We start from the raw sequence: 17603 nt of genomic DNA on the forward strand, positions 1-17603 counted from the left end.
CTGAGCCGGCGGTGACCCCACTGGGCCCGGGCCGGGGTTTGAGGGACAGGAGTGGGTCCGGCTCTGCCACAGACCCGGGGCGCCGGGACTCAGCCCCCAGCCGCCCGGCTCCCCGCTGCCTGTCCCGTGCGGCGGGGGCAGCGGATTCCCAGACCCACCTGCAGGATCCAGCCGGAATCTGAGGCCAGAAGCGGAAGCCGCCCTGAAACAGCTTCCTGTGAATGAAGCCCGGGCCCGGCACCGCCCGCCGTTTGCTCTGGAGTGGCGTTCACGCCAGGGGCGCGGCCGCGGTGCCCACCCGGGGTCCCAGGGCAGGAGCCCCCGCAGGCAGAGACGTTTGTAGGAAGCCGCGGTGCAGCTGCGAGATGCAAACGCGTGGTGGCCGGTGCGGGTTTTCCACGAGGACCCAGTGTCTCTGTGACGTCAGGGGGAGGCGCCGGCGGCTGGGGCTCTGTGGTGGGACCCAGGACCCTGCTGACCCCGCCCCAGCCCCCCTGGAGGGTGGCCAGCCTCCCAGGCCTTCACAGGGCCCGAGCCAGCAGAGCCAGGACTCAGTCAAGCCTTCCAGGGACCACCACGCCTGCTGCACCCCCGGGAACATCCGGGACCCACAGGGGGCCGCGGGCTGGGAGGGGCAGGACGGGGAGGCCTCTGGAAGGGCCCCCACCCCAGGCGTCTCAGTCTGACTCACTGTGCTCTCCCAGGTCCCTGCCGGTAGGCGTCCACAACGTCTTTTCTGCGGTCACCCCTGGGGGGGACGTCCCACAGTGCACAGCGCAGCCACCCCAGCCGGGAGGACGCAACGCACACAGCCGGGGCCCCTGTGGGCCAGGGCCACGGTCACGGCCAACGCCTCCAGCCAGGGCTGCTGGAGCGCTCTGCAGACCCAGGCCCACACCAACCCTGCCGGTGTGGACCCCGGCCTGACACAGGAACGAGCACGCAGAGGCCCGAGGGACTTGCCCAGGTGGCGTGGGTGTGGCTGTGACTCAGCCGAACCCAGGGCTGCCGAGGGCCTTGCCAAGCCCCCATGTGGCCCCTCTGCACCAGGGGCCAGAGGTCGGCTGCCCCTTCACCCAGCCCAGCCCACGACTCCCCTCCTGGGCCCCTGCCTTGTGCCAAGCATCCGCTCGCACGCCCTGGCCCGTGCCCCAGCTGCGTGCCGCCTGCCTGCTCAGCCTGGGTCACCAGCAGCCCGGCCCCCAAGGCCAGGCCCCCACCCGCAGGGCCACTGTCCTGGTGACTCAGAACGTAGGTGCCCCCGTCAGCAGGTCCCCTCCCCCAACCCCGCGCCCAGGGAGCACCTGGCTCCCCGGCCACTGCCCAGGCTGGGGACAGACGGGGCTCCTTACCCACCTCTTATGAACTAGGAGCCCCATGAGCCCACCTGGAAGAGGCACCCATTCCTAGAGACGTCCCCTCTGGTGCCCCTCCCCTCTGTAGACCTCAGAGCCAGAGCCAACCCCATTCAGCGCCAGCACCGATAGGCCCCGGGCCCCCTGCACCCTCCCACCCTGCTCTAGCCATCAGCTTGGGGCCCCCAAATAACATCTCTCCACGTTTACCCTGGCAGCCCCCGCTTCCAGCACACCACGGACACGCCAAGCCCCGACGTGGCCGGACATCGCAGGAGCGGGCCGCCCACCGCATGTCCGTCACCTCTGAGGCCCAGGGGGGCTCCTGCCGGAGAACAAGGGGTGGAGCCGGCAGCCAGCTCCTCTGCACGGTGACAGGGCCTCCTTCCAACAGGACACCGGGAGCCCAGCCTGGCTGTCCCCTCCAGCCACCCCGTTAGCAGCCGCTGTCCCCTCCGTCCCCCTCGCCAAGTGGAATGTGGTCAGGACCTTCAGCCGGGGCTGCCAGAGAGCTTCCTGCCTCTCTCCTCTGTGGGGTGGGGTGCACGGGGGCCCCATCCCGCAGGCCACGGGAGGGGGCAGGGCATCCGCAGCCCGGACGCCTCCCCTGCAGCCTGAGGTCGGCCGCTGTCTCTGTTTGAGGCAGGAGAGGGTGGCAGCCTCGCACTGCTGGAAGGAGACCGTGGTGACCCCAACCTCCCCCCCCAGACTAAACCGCAAGCCTGGGGTGTGGGGGAGGGGCAGTCAGGGAGAAGCTGCGGGAAGAGGAGCCCTGTGCAGACAGCGGAGCCGGCCGGGGAACGCCGAGGCTATGCCGCCCCCCACTGGGGTCTGACCTGCCCGGGGCTTCCCTGTCCTGCGTCTCCCACCCACACACTCAGGTCAAGCGGGGACACGGGGTGCCCTCTCCTCTCTGGCCACAGAGCTCTCCCTTGGCTGCTCCCCAGCCCCGTGCCCTGAGATGGGCAGTCCCCCCCCCGCCACCCCCGTTGACCTCTGGTCCCTGGCCGCGCAGCGGGGACAAATTGGGAGCTGCTGGAGTGCGGGGTGCAGGGAGAGCAGAGGATGTGCCCTCGGGAGGGCCCTGGGCAGGCGCTGGCCCCGCACCTGCAGCCCTTACTCAGCATGGGGGAGGGGCGGAGTGGGGGAGGCAGAGTCAGAACTGCTGGGGGTCCCCACGGGGGTCCCTCCCGTGCGCGGCACACAGCACCTCCCACTCCCCGCCTCCTTTCAGAGGTCTCGGGCTCCAGGCCCCACCGGGACCTCTCTAGCACCCAGCACCACGGCGGCAGCCAGGAGGGGCGGCCGACAGACGACCCTGGCCCGGCAGAGACGGAAAAATGTGCAGCTGTGAGGAATGCAAAGCTGGGTGCTCCCAAGAAGGGGGCGGAGTCCAGCCCCAGCCCTGAGCTCGGTGTTCAGGGAGGAAGGGACTCGGTGGGGGCCTCCCGAGGGGGCTCCTCTAAGAGGAGGGGCAGCAGGGCCATGACCCCTGCACTGCCAGGCTGGAAATGTGATGCTGGGGGCCTCTGAGTCAGCGGGGGGCTTCAGGCCACCTGTCAGAGGAGGGACAGCCCTGGCAGGTGCAGCAGACACGGGGGTCACCGAGGGAGGTTTGTCACAGTGTGGTCAGGGCAGGAGGACGGCCACCCAGGATGGCCGACAACCAGGGCAAAAGACAGGAGGGGATAGAGGGCTGGGATGAAAGAGGGGGTCAGAGTGTGACAGTGAGTGTGAATCCACACCCGTGTATGAGGGCAGTGAGTGTGAACCCATGCCCGTGTGTGAGGACAGTGAGTGTGAACCCACGCCTATGTGTGAGGACAGTGCGAACCCACATCTGTGTGTGAGGGCAGTGAGTGTGAGTCCACGTCTGTGTGTGAGGGCAGCGAGTGTGAATGTGAACCTGGCCTGTGTGTGAGTGTGAACCCACGTCTCTGTGTGAGGACAGTGTGAACCCATGCCTGTGTGTGAGGACAGTGAGTGTGAGTGTGAACCCACACCTGTGTGTGAGGGCAATGAGTGTGAACACACGCCTGTGTGTGAGGGCAGTGAGTGTGAACACACACCCGTGTGTGAGGGCAGTGAGTGTGAACCCACGCCTGTGTGTGAGGACAGTGAGTGTGAATGTGAACCCGGCCTGTGTGTGAGTGAGTGTGAACCCACGTCTCTGTGTGAGGACAGTGTGAACCCACTTCTGTGTGTGAGGGCAGTGAGTGTGAACCCACGCCTGTGTGTGAGGACAGTGAGTGTGAATGTGAACCCGGCCTGTGTGTGAGTGAGTGTGAACCCACGTCTCTGTGTGAGGACAGTGTGAACCCATGCCTGTGTGTGAGGACAGTGAGTGTGAGTGTGAACCCACACCTGTGTGTGAGGGCAGTGAGTGTGAACCCACGCCTGTGTGTGAGGACAGTGAGTGTGAACCCATGCCTGTGTGTGAGGACAGTGAGTGTGAACCCACGCCTGTGTGTGAGGACAGTGAGTGTGAACCCATGCCTGTGTGTGAGGACAGTGAGTGTGAACCCACGTCTGTGTGTGAGGACAGTGAGTGTGAACCCACGCCTGTGTGTGAGGGCAGTGAGTGTGAACCCATGCCTGTGTGTGAGGGCAGTGAGTGTGAACCCATGCCTGTGTGTGAGGGCAGTGAGTGTGAACCCACATCTGTGTGTGAGGACAGTGAGTGTGAACCCATGCCTGTGTGTGAGGGCAGTGAGTGTGAACCCATGCCTGTGTGTGAGGGCAGTGAGTGTGAACCCACATCTGTGTGTGAGGGCAGTGAGTGTGAACCCACGCCTGTGTGTGAGGACAGTGAGTGTGAGTGTGAACCCACACCTGTGTGTGAGGACAGTGAGTGTGAACCCACGCCTGTGTGTGAGGGCAGTGAGTGTGAACCCACGCCTGTGTGTGAGGGCAGTGAGTGTGAACCCACGCCTGTGTGTGAGGGCAGTGAGTGTGAACCCACGCCTGTGTGTGAGGGCAGTGAGTGTGAACCCACGCCTGTGTGTGAGGGCAGTGAGTGTGAACCCACGCCTGTGTGTGAGGACAGTGAGTGTGAACCCACGCCTGTGTGTGAGGACAGTGAGTGTGAGTGTGAACCCACATCTGTGTGTGAGGGCAGTGAGTGTGAACCCATGCCTGTGTGTGAGGACAGTGAGTGTGAACACACGCCCATGTGTGAGGGCAGTGAGTGTGAACCCACACCTGTGTGTGAGGACAGTGAGTGTGAACCCACGCCTGTGTGTGAGGACAGTGAGTGTGAACACACGCCCGTGTGTGAGGACAGTGAGTGTGAACCCACACCTGTGTGTGAGGGCAGTGAGTGTGAACCCACGCCTGTGTGTGAGGACAGTGAGTGTGAACCCATGCCCGTGTGTGAGGGCAGTGAGTGTGAGTGGGAACCCATGCCTGTGTGTGAGGACAGTGAGTGTGAGCTCACTCCTGTGTGTGAGGACCCAGCACAGCCTCAGTGGGGAGGGGACACGCGGGAGGGCGGCCGCCTTCACAGGGGTTGCGGGGGCCTGGCCCCACCTGGCCTCGTCGGGTCCGACCTCATCTTGCCCGGCACAGCCCTGTCCCCTTGCCCACAGGCTGCGAGACCCCCGAGCCCCCATGCTCCGCTCTGCCCCACAAGGTCCCCCTGGGCGAGCCACCTGTCCCCACACCAGTGCACCATCGGCGAGGGACCTTCTCCTCCCCAGGTGGGCACTTCCATATCCTTGACCACGCTGGACGGCGGCGCCCCATCAGCTGTCCCCACCTGGCACCCTCCTCGGGACACCTTGCATTTAGAGGGGAACACCCCGTTATGACATGTCTCCATCCTGCGGACACCCCTGGCCCCCGTGCTCTGGGCCCCTCCCTGTGGGGCCCAGAACATCCCCTGGCTGGCCACCCCAGTTCTGTCCCCTGGCTGACAGACACCTGTCAATCTGAGCTTGCTGAGAGCACCCCCGGGCCCCCACCCCCAGTCATCACGGCCCCTGAGTCCATTCCGGGACTCACCCCGACCCCAGAGGTGACGTCCTTCCTGCTCTGGCCGGCCGTACGTCCAACCTGGCTTTACCCATGCTGCTGTGATGTCCACTGTCCCCGGACAGCCTTGTCCCCAGTGCACCCAGCCCAGGGGGCTCCAGTGCCCCATCCCCTGGTACCAGCGGTCACCTTCCTGAAAGTGCTGCCCAGGCCAATCGAGCGCCCACCCTGCCACCCCAGCCTGGAGCCGTCCCTTCTGTGCGCTCCCTCGATCCTCAACCTGCCTCCCTGGGCTCGGAGTGCTCTCAGAGGTGCCGGGCTGGGGGCACAGCTCACCCGGGGCACAGCTCAGAGGTACCAGTCTGGGGGGCACAGCTCACCAGGGCACAGCTGAGAGGTTCCGGGCTGAGGGCACAGCTCAGAGGTGCCAGGCTGGGGGCACAGCTCACCCGGGACACAGCTCAGAGGTGCCAGGCTGGGGGCATAGCTCAGAGGTGCCAGGCTGGGGGCACAGCTCACCTGGGGCACAGCTCAGAGGTGCCAGGCTGGGGGCACAGCTCAGAGGTGCCGGGTTGGGAGCACAGCTCAGAGGTGCCGGGCTGGGGGCACAGCTCACCTGGGGCACAGCTCAGAGGTGCCGGGCTGGGGGCACAGCTCACCTGGGGCACAACTCAGAGATACCAGGCTGGGGGGCACAGCTCAGAGGTGCCGGGCTGGGGGCACAGCTCACCCGGGGCACAGCTCAGAGGTGCCGGGCTGGGGGCACAGCTCATCCAGGGCACAGCTCAGAGGTGCCGGGCTGGGGGGCACAGCTCATCCGGGGCACAGCTCAGAGGTGCCAGGCTGGGGGCACAGCTCACCTGGGCACAGCTCAGAGGTGCCAGGCTGGGGGCACAGCTCACCTGGGGCACAGCTCAGAGGTGCCAGGCTGGGGGCACAGCTCACCGGGGCACAGCTCAGAGGTGCCAGGCTGGGGGCACAGCTCACCTGGGGCACAGCTCAGAGGTGCCGGGCTGGGGGCACAGCTCGCCAGGGCACAGCTCAGAGGTGCCAGGCTGGGGGCACAGCTCACCTGGGGCACAGCTCAGAGGTGCCGGGCTGGTGGGGCACAGCTCGCCAGGGCACAGCTCAGAGGTGCCGGGCTGGGGGGCACAGTTCACCGGGGCACAGCTCAGAGGTGCCGGGCTGGGGGCACAGCTCACCTGGGCACAGCTCAGAGGTGCCAGGCTGGGGGCACAGCTCACCTGGGGCACAGCTCAGAGGTGCCAGGCTGGGGGCACAGCTCACCGGGGCACAGCTCAGAGGTGCCAGGCTGGGGGCACAGCTCACCTGGGGCACAGCTCAGAGGTGCCGGGCTGGGGGCACAGCTCGCCAGGGCACAGCTCAGAGGTGCCAGGCTGGGGGCACAGCTCACCTGGGGCACAGCTCAGAGGTGCCGGGCTGGTGGGGCACAGCTCGCCAGGGCACAGCTCAGAGGTGCCGGGCTGGGGGGCACAGTTCACCGGGGCACAGCTCAGAGGTGCCGGGCTGGTGGGGCACAGCTCAGAGGTGCCGGGCTGGGGGCACAGCTCAGAGGTGCGAGTGCTGGCGTGAACCTACCTCTGTGAGGTCCCTCCAACGCTTTCCCCACCAGGCACCAGGAGGCCCCTCCAGTGGGGGCAGGACAGGACACCCAGCCTCTGCCCCACCACATGGGAAGCCAGTAAGATTGGGGACGAAGGCCAGGCCAGCCCCAGGGAGCGTGAGCTCACGGCGGCCGGCCTGTGGGTCTGTGAGCTGCCGGAGCTGATAGGGACAAGCAGAGGAGGGGAGGGAAAGGCGAGTGGGGGCTGGCAAGGGGACAGGGTCCTGCCCAGGCCTCCTCGTTCCAGGGGTCCCTGGACCTGTCTGTAGTGCAGGGCACTGGCACACTGTGAGCCTGGTGAGCCCGGAAGCCGAGGTCAGTGGGGCTGGACATGGACCAAGCCATGGGGAGGGGAAGCCGGCAGTGGGTCTGGCTCCACCCTCCGGGTTCTGGTGCCCTCAGCATCCGCCTGGGAGTGAACCCGTGCTGTGCTCTCTGGGTGTAAGCGGGCTGTCCCTCCCGCGGGCGGGATGAGCCCACGTGTGGCGTCTCCACATTCTGGGTGTGGCCACCGGCCCGGCGTGAGTTCCAGTCTGACCTCTGGGGCGACCGCCTGCCCCGCCCCCTCACTGAGCGTGGCCCTCTGACAGGACTCAGCCCTGCCCCCTGCCCCCTCCAGGGGATACGCCCACTCCTGGCGCACCCCCCCCCCGCAGACTCCCTGGGCCAGAGCCCCCGCCCTCCCTACCCAGCCGCAAGGCCGCATCCAGCCCTTGGGGGGGAGCTGGTGCTGCCCACAGGGACAGCTGTCCAGAGGTCTCCGCCCGGGACCCCCAGGTGGCCCGCCTCTGTGGAGCACCACCCCGTCTCAGCTGCTCCCGGCCGCGGCCCCAGCATCAGGCAGCACCTGTATACAGGAGGCGCTCAACGCAGTAGCAGTAACGGCGGAGCGGAGACTGCGGTCTGAGCCCGGCAGGGCTGTGCAGGGCTGGGAAGGACCACCAGGATTCCTGGGAGGCCACGGCCTGGGGTCAGTCTCTGACCTTAACAGCTCGTGTGTGCCCCGCTTTGGACTTGGGTCCGAGAGGAGTTCGGAGGTGGGAGGCGGGGACGACGCTGAACGGCCCTGGCCTCATCCCGGCCCTGCTCCCAAGAGGAACCAGCGTGGTGGGCACACACCCGAGGGGCAGCCAGCGTGGTGGGCACACACCCGAGGGGCAGCCAGTGTGGTGGGCACACACCCGAGGGGCAGCCAGCATGGTCAGCACACACCCGAGGGGCAGCCAGCGTGGTGGGCACACACCCGAGGGGCAGCCAGCGTGGTGGGCACACAGCCGAGGGGCCCAGCAAACCAGGAGGAGCCCAGGTCGCGCCCTCCACCCCACCTTCCACGCAGCGGCCCCTGGGCCCAGGGTCAGAGCCTCTGCCGAGAGGAGGGGGAGCAAGATGCTGAGGCCTCGGCCCTCGGCGCCCCTGCCGCTCCAGGGAGCAGCCGGTCACTGGGATTCCCCACCCACCCTCAGCACCAGCAACACACGCATGCAGGCTCACACAAGCACACGCATGTCCACACGCATGCAAGGAAACATGCAAACACATTTATACACACACAAGTTCACATGCACACACATGTCCGCACACGTGCACACATGCACAGCAAACATGCACACATTTATACACACTTGCACACAGCCCATGCACTCCCACACGCATGGGCATACTGCATATACACATACATGTGTGGGCATTATAGACACATCAAATACAGGCCCACATGTGTCACAAGCCTATATGTGTTCATGCTCCTGTGTGTTCACACATGCATAGCACACACATTCACACGTATGTGCAGGCTCACACAAGCACACGGAGCACTTACACACATGTACTCGGACTCGCACATTCAACCAGAGACACATGTGTGCAGATGTGCACACACCCACAGGCGCGCACATATCCACATGTGTGTGCACATGCGTGCTCTCACACGTCTGTCCGCACACCACCTCGCTCCCCCCCAGCCGCCCCCAGCCCCCAGGACAGCGGTGGCAGGCGGACCAGGCGGAGGCAGTGGGGCTTGCTGGTCCCTCTGCCTGACGTCCAGGTCTGGAATCAGCCAGGTGAGGGCCAGGGAGGCCGGGCGTGGTGCGGCCAGCTCGGGCGAGGCTCTGGGCCCCCGAGGGTGAGCTGGCTGGGAAGACCGTCCGTCCTGGGTTGGCCCATGAGGCTGAGGAGTGGCCCCAGCTGGGCCGGGCCTGGGCGGCCTCCCTGTGCCTCCTTGGCTGGAAGTGGGGGGCTCCCTGTGTGCAAGGGGAGCAGGCGGCGGTGCCATGAGGATCCCGCCACCCCCCGGGAGCACCTGGCTCTGAACGCACCACACAGCGGTGGCCTCGGCCCCATGGGGGGGGGGCACGGGCAGGGCCTCCCAGACTGGCCTGACCCCTGCCGGCCGGCCGCCACCCCTGACTGCAACACGAGCGATCCGCTCCCAGGCTGCGGGTGGGAGGCAAGGAGGAGAGGGCTCTGCAGGGGCGAGGGGTCAACGGGAGGAGCCTGTGCTTGTGCCTGAGGGGGCAGTCAGAGCCCTACCTACCTTGGCCCCCAGGGCCCCAGGAGGGTCTGTGGGGCCCGGCGTCGGTGCCTGGAGGCCGGCGGCTTGGCTCCCGGCTCCCGCAGGCCGGCCGTGGTGGCAGCGTCCCCGTCGCCTAGGCGATGACATTGGAGCCCAGGAAGCTGGCCACGGGCAGCCTGGGGGCGGGGCATGGCTGGGAGCCTGGGCTGGGGACCTGTCACCCATGTGGCCTCCACGGCCACCAGGCCCAGGCTCCCGGGGCAGCGGGGTGGGGGCGGGCTGTCTCCGCCCACTTCCCTTTCCCGCGCCCGCCGCAGAAGTTTCCGGCACATTGAGAGCTACAGAGAGGGGCACAGCCCGAGCGCCTGCCCAGCCCCCTGAGTCCTGCAGCCGGCTTTCTCCTGCGGCTCCTAAAGCAAACGCCACACTGCCGCCCAGGAGCTCCGGGTCGCAATCGCTGCTACACAGCTGTTGCTATGCACACATGTGCACACGCGTGCACACACACACGCAGGTCCAGATGGCACGCCCTAAAGCAACAGCACTTCAGAAAGTCCATGGAAAACAGAATTCAGAGATGTTTACGCAAAACATCCTGAAATCCACGCATGGCTTTTCCGGGACACGCATTCTCCGTGCGCATTTGAAGGCCCTTTGCAGGCAGCCACAAGCCCAGCTCTGAATCTCCACGTTCCTGTCTTTGACCCCTCGGCTCAGGGCTCTGTGCAGGCCTCCCCGCCCCCGCCCATGGCCCCACTTCCTGCCCCCCCAGCAGAGGCTGCACAAGCTGAGGCCGGCTCGGGGCAGGGCAGCCAGCGGGACGTCGCAGGTGGGGGCAGGAGGCCGGGCAGCAGACGATGCTGGCTCCAGGGGTGAGCATGGGGCCTCGGACGTGGAAGAGGGGAGAACACGGCTGCTCCCCAGAGCCTCCCAGCCCTGCCCCCACCCCCGACGTCAGCCCCAAGAGGAGCCTCTGAAACGGGGCCAGTGGCCACCTATGAAACAGGGCCAGTGGCCACCTATGAAATGGGGCCAGTGGCCACCCTGGCCACAGAACCCCAGTGGAGCTGCCAAGCAGTCTGGGTAAGGGACTCCTGGCGTCGGCCTCGGGGCCACCACAAGCCTGAGCAGGAAGGAGGGGGTGGGATGCCGCACGCCGCAGCCCTCCCCCGCCCACACCGCATGCGGGAAGCCCACGGCCTGCGGGGCTCCTGGTGCAGGCGGGGGAGCCGGCTTTAGCCACAGGGCCCAGTGGCAGCTGCAGCTCCCCACACCTGCTGCCCCTGGGGAAAGTGAGCTGAACAGAGGCACGCGTCCACACGACAGCGCATGTCCACATGAAATCATGTGTCCACATAACAGCAGGCGTCCGCACGTGAGCACATGTCCACATGAAATCACGTGTCCACATAGCATGCGTCCACACGTGAGCACATGTCCACATGAAATCACGTGTCCACATGGCACACGTCCACACGTGAGCACATGTCCACATGAAATCATGTGTCCACATAACAGCACGCGTCCGCACGAGAGCAGGCGTCCACGCCAGAGCACACGTCCACACACAAAACACACGTCTGAATTGGTGGGATGCCCTGGGGTCACCTGCACCGTAGGCAGCAGGTGCGCGTCCGCCTGCACGGTGCACACGTGTGTGAGGCTCGCTCACAGCTGTTGGCTGCAGCGGGCAGGGACCTGGTCACTCTTCAGAGTCAGCAACGTTGGAAAGACGGCCTCGTGCCGGGCCCCAGGCAGATGCGAGCCTTAGGCCTGCCTCCCTGGGGGCCTCCCCTGCCCAGCGCACAGGACACCAAATGGGAAAGAACGGCCCGGCCCAGGGACAATGTCAGAGCCACCGCCCCGAAGACTTCCAGGGTGGACGCAGCCTGCCTTCTCCAAGAGACCAGACGGGCAGGTGGGCCCAGGAGGAAATACGCAGCTGGAGCCAGGCCAGGTTCAAGAGCGGACGCGGCCACCGGCTCTGGCTGGGAGCATTCGAAAGGAACGCCAGCACGAGGCGGGCTCCGGCCAAGGCCCGGGGCTGTGTCCGCCCCAGGCGGGCCCAGAGCACCTGCACGGCCAGCACTGCTCATTTTCAGGGTGGGAGCTGAAGACGCGGTCAGACAAGGGCCTGTTTGCTGGGGACGTGCAGCGAGGGCGCACATGACACTGACCCCACGCTGTGCAGCTCAGCTCCTCCCAGGTCTGGGGTTCGGGGCTCCGGAGGGGGCGGGGGGCTCAGGGCATGGAGGGGGCAGGGGGCTCGGGGCTCAGGAGGGGGTGGGGGCTTGGGGCTCAGGAGGGGGTGGGGGCTCAGGAAGAGGTGGGGGCTCAGGGCTCAGGATGGGGTGGGGGCTCGGGGCTCAGGAGGGGGTGGGGGCTCAGGAAGAGGTGGGGGCTCAGGGCTCAGGATGGGGTGGGGGCTCGGGGCTCGGGGGGAGTGGGGGCTCAGGGCTCAGGAAGAGGCGGGGGCTCGGGGCTCAGGATGGGGCAGGGGCTCAGGAGGGGGTGGGGGCTCAGGGCATGGAGGGGGCAGGGGGCTCGGGGCTCAGGAGGGGGTGGGGGCTCAGGGCTCAGGATGGGGTAGGGGCTCGGGGCTCAGGATGGGGCAGGGGGCTCAGGGCATGGAGGGGGCGGGGGCTCGGGGCTCAGGATGGGGCAGGGGCTCAGGAGGGGGTGGGGGCTCAGGGCTCAGGATGGGGCAGGGGCTCAGGAGGGGGTGGGGGCTCAGGGCATGGAGAGGGCAGGGGGCTCGGGGTTCAGGAAGGGGCGGGGGGCTTGGGGCTCAGGAGGGGGCAGGGGGCTCAGGGCATGGAGGGGGCGGGGGCTCGGGGCTCAGGAAGAGGTGGGAGCTTGGGGCTCAGGAGGGGGCGGGGGGCTCAGGGCTCAGGATGGGGCAGGGGGCTCAGGAAGAGGTGGGGGCTTGGGGCTCAAGGCTCAGGACGGGGTGGGGGGCTCAGGGCATGAAGGGGGCAGGGGGCTCGGGGCTCAGGAGGGGACGGGGGGCTCGGGGCTCAAGGCTCAGGATGGGGCGGGGGGCTCAGGGCTCAGGGTTCAGGAAGAGGTGGGGGGCTTGGGGCTCAGGAGGGGGTGGGGGCTCAGGAAGAGGTGGAGGGCTCAGGGCATGGAAGGGGCAGGGGGCTTGGGGCACGGAGGGGGCAGGGGGCTCGGGGCTCAGGAGGAGGGGGCTCGGGGCTCGGGGGGGCAGCTCGGGCTGTGGGGGGCTCTCCAGGCTGCCCCAGGCCTGGGCTCCCGATCCATTCCTCAACCTCTGCTTCTACCCTCACATCCTCTCCCTCTTTCTTAGTTATTTTTTCTGATTTTTCTCTTTGTTTATTTGAAAGGCAGCGAGAGAAGAGACATCTCCCATCCACTGGTTCATTCCCCAGAAGGGGCTGGGCCAGATCACAGCCAGGAACCAGGAACTCCACCTCACCCCTGCCTCCAGGGTCTGCACTGGCGGGAGCCAGAGCCGGAGCCGGAACAGGGCGTGGCGCGGTTCCTGGAGCCTTAACCTCGGCCAAACACCCTCTCTGTCCCCCCTCCCCCGCGGGGTCCCTTGCTGATCACACCCAGGGGCCCCAGGGGGCTGCCAGGCCCCCACCCAACACAGCCCCTTCCTGACCTGGTCCCGGGAGCGCGTGTGTGGGATCGCAGCTGAGGCCGCCCCGGGCTGGGGGCCCCCGCACCTGCACGTGGCCCACTCTGACTCACTTCTGTGGCTGCAGGGCTTCCTGGGGCGACGGGGACGCACCTCTGCCGGGTCAGAGGTCACCCGCCAGGCTGGGGGCGGGGCGGTGGGCGGAGCCCTCACTGTCACTCACCGCCCCTCCTGGCACAGGATGAGAGCAGGTGCAGAAGCCACACCGGGATGTGGTCCTGCCCAGGCCACTGCTCTCCAGGCCCGCTGGGAGCACGCGGCACTTCCGAGTCACTCTAGGATCCGGTCTCCGTGTCACAGATGAGGACGCCAAGGCTCAGCACAGCTGGGAGCGTGGACGGACGATGCCCGACAGACGCCCCACGCCAGGTCACCCCTGACAACGCCTGCCCCGGTGCCCGCGAGCCCTGGGTTTTATTCTTCACGGCCGAATCCACGACCCACTGGCTTGCGGCTTGTGAACGCCGTGTCAGCCAATCACCTGCCACCTGGGGGACGCCTGGGGTTGTGGCCGGCAGCCCCTCCTGCTGTGGACTTCAAACACGAGACGGGGTGGGCTTGGAGCAGGGGCCCAGGACCCCCAGGGCTGCCCTGCTTGATTCCTGCTGTCCCAGCTCCAGGTACCCCAGAGCCCGCCCCAGGGGGACAGGGTCCACCCCACAACGGGGCAGTGACCACCTGAGTGAGGGTCCACCCCACAACGGGGCAGTGACCACCTGAGCGAGGGTCCACCCCACAACGGGGCAGTGACCACCTGGGCGAGGGTCCACCCCCACAACGGGGCAGTGACTACCTGAGCGAGGGGTGAGGCAGCAGGGGCCTCAGCTCTGCAGCCCGGAGAGGACCCCACAGTCTTGTTCCGGTAATGGGCACCCTGCCCTGCCCTGTCCCCCATCCCACCCCTGCCCCCCACCCCGCCCCTGCCCCTGCCCCCACCCCATCCCGCCCCTGCCCTGCCCCTGCTCCAGACCCTGCCATTGCCCCGCCCCATCCCCTGCTCCTCCCCACCCCACCCCTGCCATGTCCCTGCCCCTGTCCCACTCCCTGCTCCTGCCCTGCCCCTGCCCCACCCCTACCCTGCCCCACCTCTGCCCCTGCCCCACCCCTGCTTCTGCCCTGCCCCTGCCCTGCCCCTGCACTGGAGGGAGTCCGGGGCTTCAGCTGACATGATCACAGGGCAGGGAGTGAACCCAGGAAGCCTCGGTCCCTGCCCCCAGAGCCGGGCCAGGTACACAGCAGGCGCTCAGGAAGGAATACGGTCCTCAGGGAATACTGTCGCCACCACCTTCTCTGAAGCTCCTGTCTGGAGCCAACTCCTAGTCTTGGTCTCAGCGGGCGACCAGTGCTGATGGGGAAATGAGCGGGGGCGGGGGGGCAGCCATGCAGGGGGACAGGGGTCCCGCAGCCGTGCAAGGGGACAGGGGTCCCGTGGCCATGCAGAGGGACAGGGGGTCCCGCGGCCATGCAGGGCGACAGGGGTCCCATGGCCGTGCAGAGGGACAGGGGGTCCCGCGGCTATGCAGGGGGACAGGGGTCCCGCAGCCGTGCAAGGGGACAGGGGTCCCGTGGCCATGCAGAGGGACAGGGGGTCCCGCGGCCATGCAGAGGGACAGGGGGTCCCGCGACCATGCAGGGCGACAGGGGTCCCGTGGCCGTGCAGAGGGACAGGGGTCCCGCGGCCGTGCAGGGGGACAGGGGGTCCCGCGGCCGTGCAGGGGGACGGGGTTCCAATGGCCGTGCAGGGGGACGGGGTCCCACAGCCGTGCAGGGGGACAGGGGTCCAGGTACACTTGGCCATCTGTCTACACTAACATTTTTCTGATGGTCCAGATTCTGATGGTCCGGGCCTCAGAGGTCGGGATTCCGGAGCCCCTGGGCCCTACGTGATGCTGGGGCCAGCGGGGGAGGGCGGGCCTGACCAGCGGGGAAAACCCCACGCCCTATCCCTGGGAGCCCTTGTGGAGCCCCAGGCCTCACCACCGAGGTCGGCCGCCCTCCGCACGGCTCGGTCACCTCTGACACGCGGGTTTTTGCCAGTGCCATCCCGCGGCACCACATCCAGCCAGGGGCCAGCACGTCTCACGGCCACCACCCCAGGCCCCTCCTGACAGGACGAGGGGCTGGGAGGAGCTCCCCCAGCGCCCAGGACAGCAGGGCCGTGGGCGGGGGAAGCTTCCACGGCCGTGAAACAAAAAGGCCCCGGGGTTACCCACCTCCCACCCGCTTCCATGCCAGAGCTTTGCCTGAATTTGGTCCCTCTGGCACTTCCGAAAAGCACGGAGCCCGGGCGCAGGCTGGAACCACGCTGACCCGCGGCCTCCAGCAGCTTTTCCATTTTTATCAGAATTCATCATTTTATGCTAATCCAATTAGCACCCTGTTTACCAATACCGCGTTTTCTAATTTGCAGCTTCATCCTGAAAGCCCAGGGAACGGGCGACTGGGTCTCCCCTCGCTCATTACACTCAAATAATTAGGCAAGGAGCCGGCCCTCATCAAAAATTAAGCACCAGAGGCAAGCCGGGACTTGCCCTCCTCGGCCGGAACAAAGCGACAGACGGCTCCTCTCATTACCGGGGAGTTGCAGGCAGCCCCCCGCCACGTGCACAGGAGCCACGGAGCCACAGTGGGGGGCGGAGAGTCCCCGCCGGGGTCTCATCACCTGCCACACACCTGCGGCCGGCATCTCTGGGTCGCGTGAATGCCACCGGCAGGACCCTTCTGTGCCTGGGAGCTGACTCCAAATCGGCCTCGCCCCAGGGTGACCCTGAGGACCCCAAAGACTGATTTGCTCATTCAGTCCTGCACAGTCCTTGTATTTGGAAGGCAGAGAGACACTGGCTCACCCCCAAAATGCACCCAACAGCCAGGGCTGGGCTAGCAGACGGAGGCCAGGAGCCCAGAACTCCACCACATGTCTCCCCGTGTGGGTGGCAGGGACCCATCGCCTGCCTCCCGGGGTGCACACGGACAGGAAGCTGGATCCGACACGGGCTCCGGGACTCAAACCCAGCAGGTATCCCAAGCAGCGAGCTAACCACCGGTCACGTGCCCACCGCCAGAGTGGACCCCGTTAGCAGGAAGCAGCCTCTTACAAGGAGAAACGGGGTCCCCAGCCGGCTGTCTTCCCAGTTCCCGTCTCAGCGTCAGAGAATTCTCAGCAGAGACGGAGGAAGTGCGGGCAGGGGGCAGACAGGGCACACCTGCTGGGGGGTGGGCATCTGCTGGGCTGCTGCACCCCCAGTGCCCGTCGCCCCCTTTGTGGGGCAGGGGGTGGTGTCCTCGTTGCATACCGAACGGGGCGGGGTTTGGGTGGGTTTCAGGGAGCGTGGCGGTCCCTGGGAAGGGGTCCCGCGTCTCCACATGGAGCTCAGCACACGTGGAGCTCAGCACACGTGTGGCCCTCACGGTGTCTGCGAGCAGGTGCTTGATGGGAAGTCGGGTGCCGAGTGCCGGGGGAGGCGGTGGGCCTCGGGGGTGCTTTGTCACTAACCACTCCCTGCCCTGCCCACACCAGGAGCACACACCCCCTCCCCATGTCTTGTGAAGAACTGAGCCCCTCTCTGGGCCGGCCGAGGCCTCCCACCGACTCCACAAGCCCCTAGCCCTACCCCACCATCTCATGGGTGGGCAGGATTCTCCCGGGACATGGGCTCCTGCACAGCCCCTCTGAGTAGAGGGCAGGTGAGCACAGGGGAACAGCACCGCTCTGGTGAGCCCTGAGGGCCACCCTGGCTGAGCGCCCGGCTTGGCAGCGTGAGAACATTCTCGCTGGGCCTCAGAGGGGGCAGGCTGAGCACCGGGGCGCAGAGGACAGGCAGCACTCTCTGTCTGACTGTCCCGGCTCTCGGGGGTGTTGTGTGCAAGCCACAGCCTGGTGGGGCCCGGAGACCGGCGGGGCGCCCGGGGGGGCTGGCTCCCGAGGCCCCACGAACGCGGGCGCCACCACAGCTCCCTGCCGGCCAGCGGGCGCCATCTTCCCCACCCGCTGCCAGACTGCCCAGCCCTCCTGGTGTGCAGCCTGCTGTGGGCGTCGCGCGCCCAGAATACAGCCGTTCGTTCTCAAAGGCAGCTTCCGGCTCCATCCCCAGGCTCAAGATCTCTCCTGGGCACAGGGCGACACCTTCACGCTCGGTCAGCGCTGGCGAGGCCCCACGGGGACACCTGCCCTCCGTCCGTCACAGACGCTGGGGCAGCCCGAGCTCCGCGGCGCCAGCTGGGGGGTGCGTGGGTCCCGAGGCTGTGACTGTTACACCCCTCGTGTCCACGGTTAAGTCCAGGCGTCGCACGGTCTTCGTGGCGAGGCCCTCGGCAAGCCACGTCAGTGCCACCCGGGGCCGGCGGTTCCTCGGCTGAGGCCGGTAGGAAGTCATCTGAGAGGGGCGTGTGGGCGCTCCCTGGTCCGAGGTGGCTAAGGGGGGGCTGCGAATCGGCGCCTGGGGGGGAACTATTTTTATCAGCTCTTCTCTCCTGGGC

The 17603-nt window shown here is 67.2% G+C and overlaps 1 protein-coding gene across 5 annotated transcripts in view; it reads right to left on the reverse strand.

Annotated features, from left to right (window-relative positions):
* TP73 (tumor protein p73) overlaps positions 1-17603 on the reverse strand; it is a 64958-nt gene that overhangs the window by 39039 nt on the left and 8316 nt on the right. For 2 of the 5 annotated variants that reach the window (XM_070077070.2, XM_089299341.1), the window contains exon 1: positions 9485-9722. The exons of 1 other annotated variant lie outside the window; for it this stretch is intronic. The gene's annotated coding sequence lies outside the window, so the exon portion shown is untranslated. Of the gene's footprint in view, positions 1-158; positions 772-9484; positions 9723-13091; positions 13229-17603 lie in introns of those variants that run through there. 2 more of the 5 variants (XM_070077069.2, XM_089299338.1) reach the window with 2 other exon arrangements.

The sequence above is a fragment of the Oryctolagus cuniculus genome, chromosome 7, assembly GCF_051225735.1.
Source record: "Oryctolagus cuniculus isolate XC-2025 breed Fujian yellow rabbit chromosome 7, ASM5122573v1, whole genome shotgun sequence".
Taxonomy (NCBI): Eukaryota; Metazoa; Chordata; class Mammalia; order Lagomorpha; family Leporidae; genus Oryctolagus; species Oryctolagus cuniculus.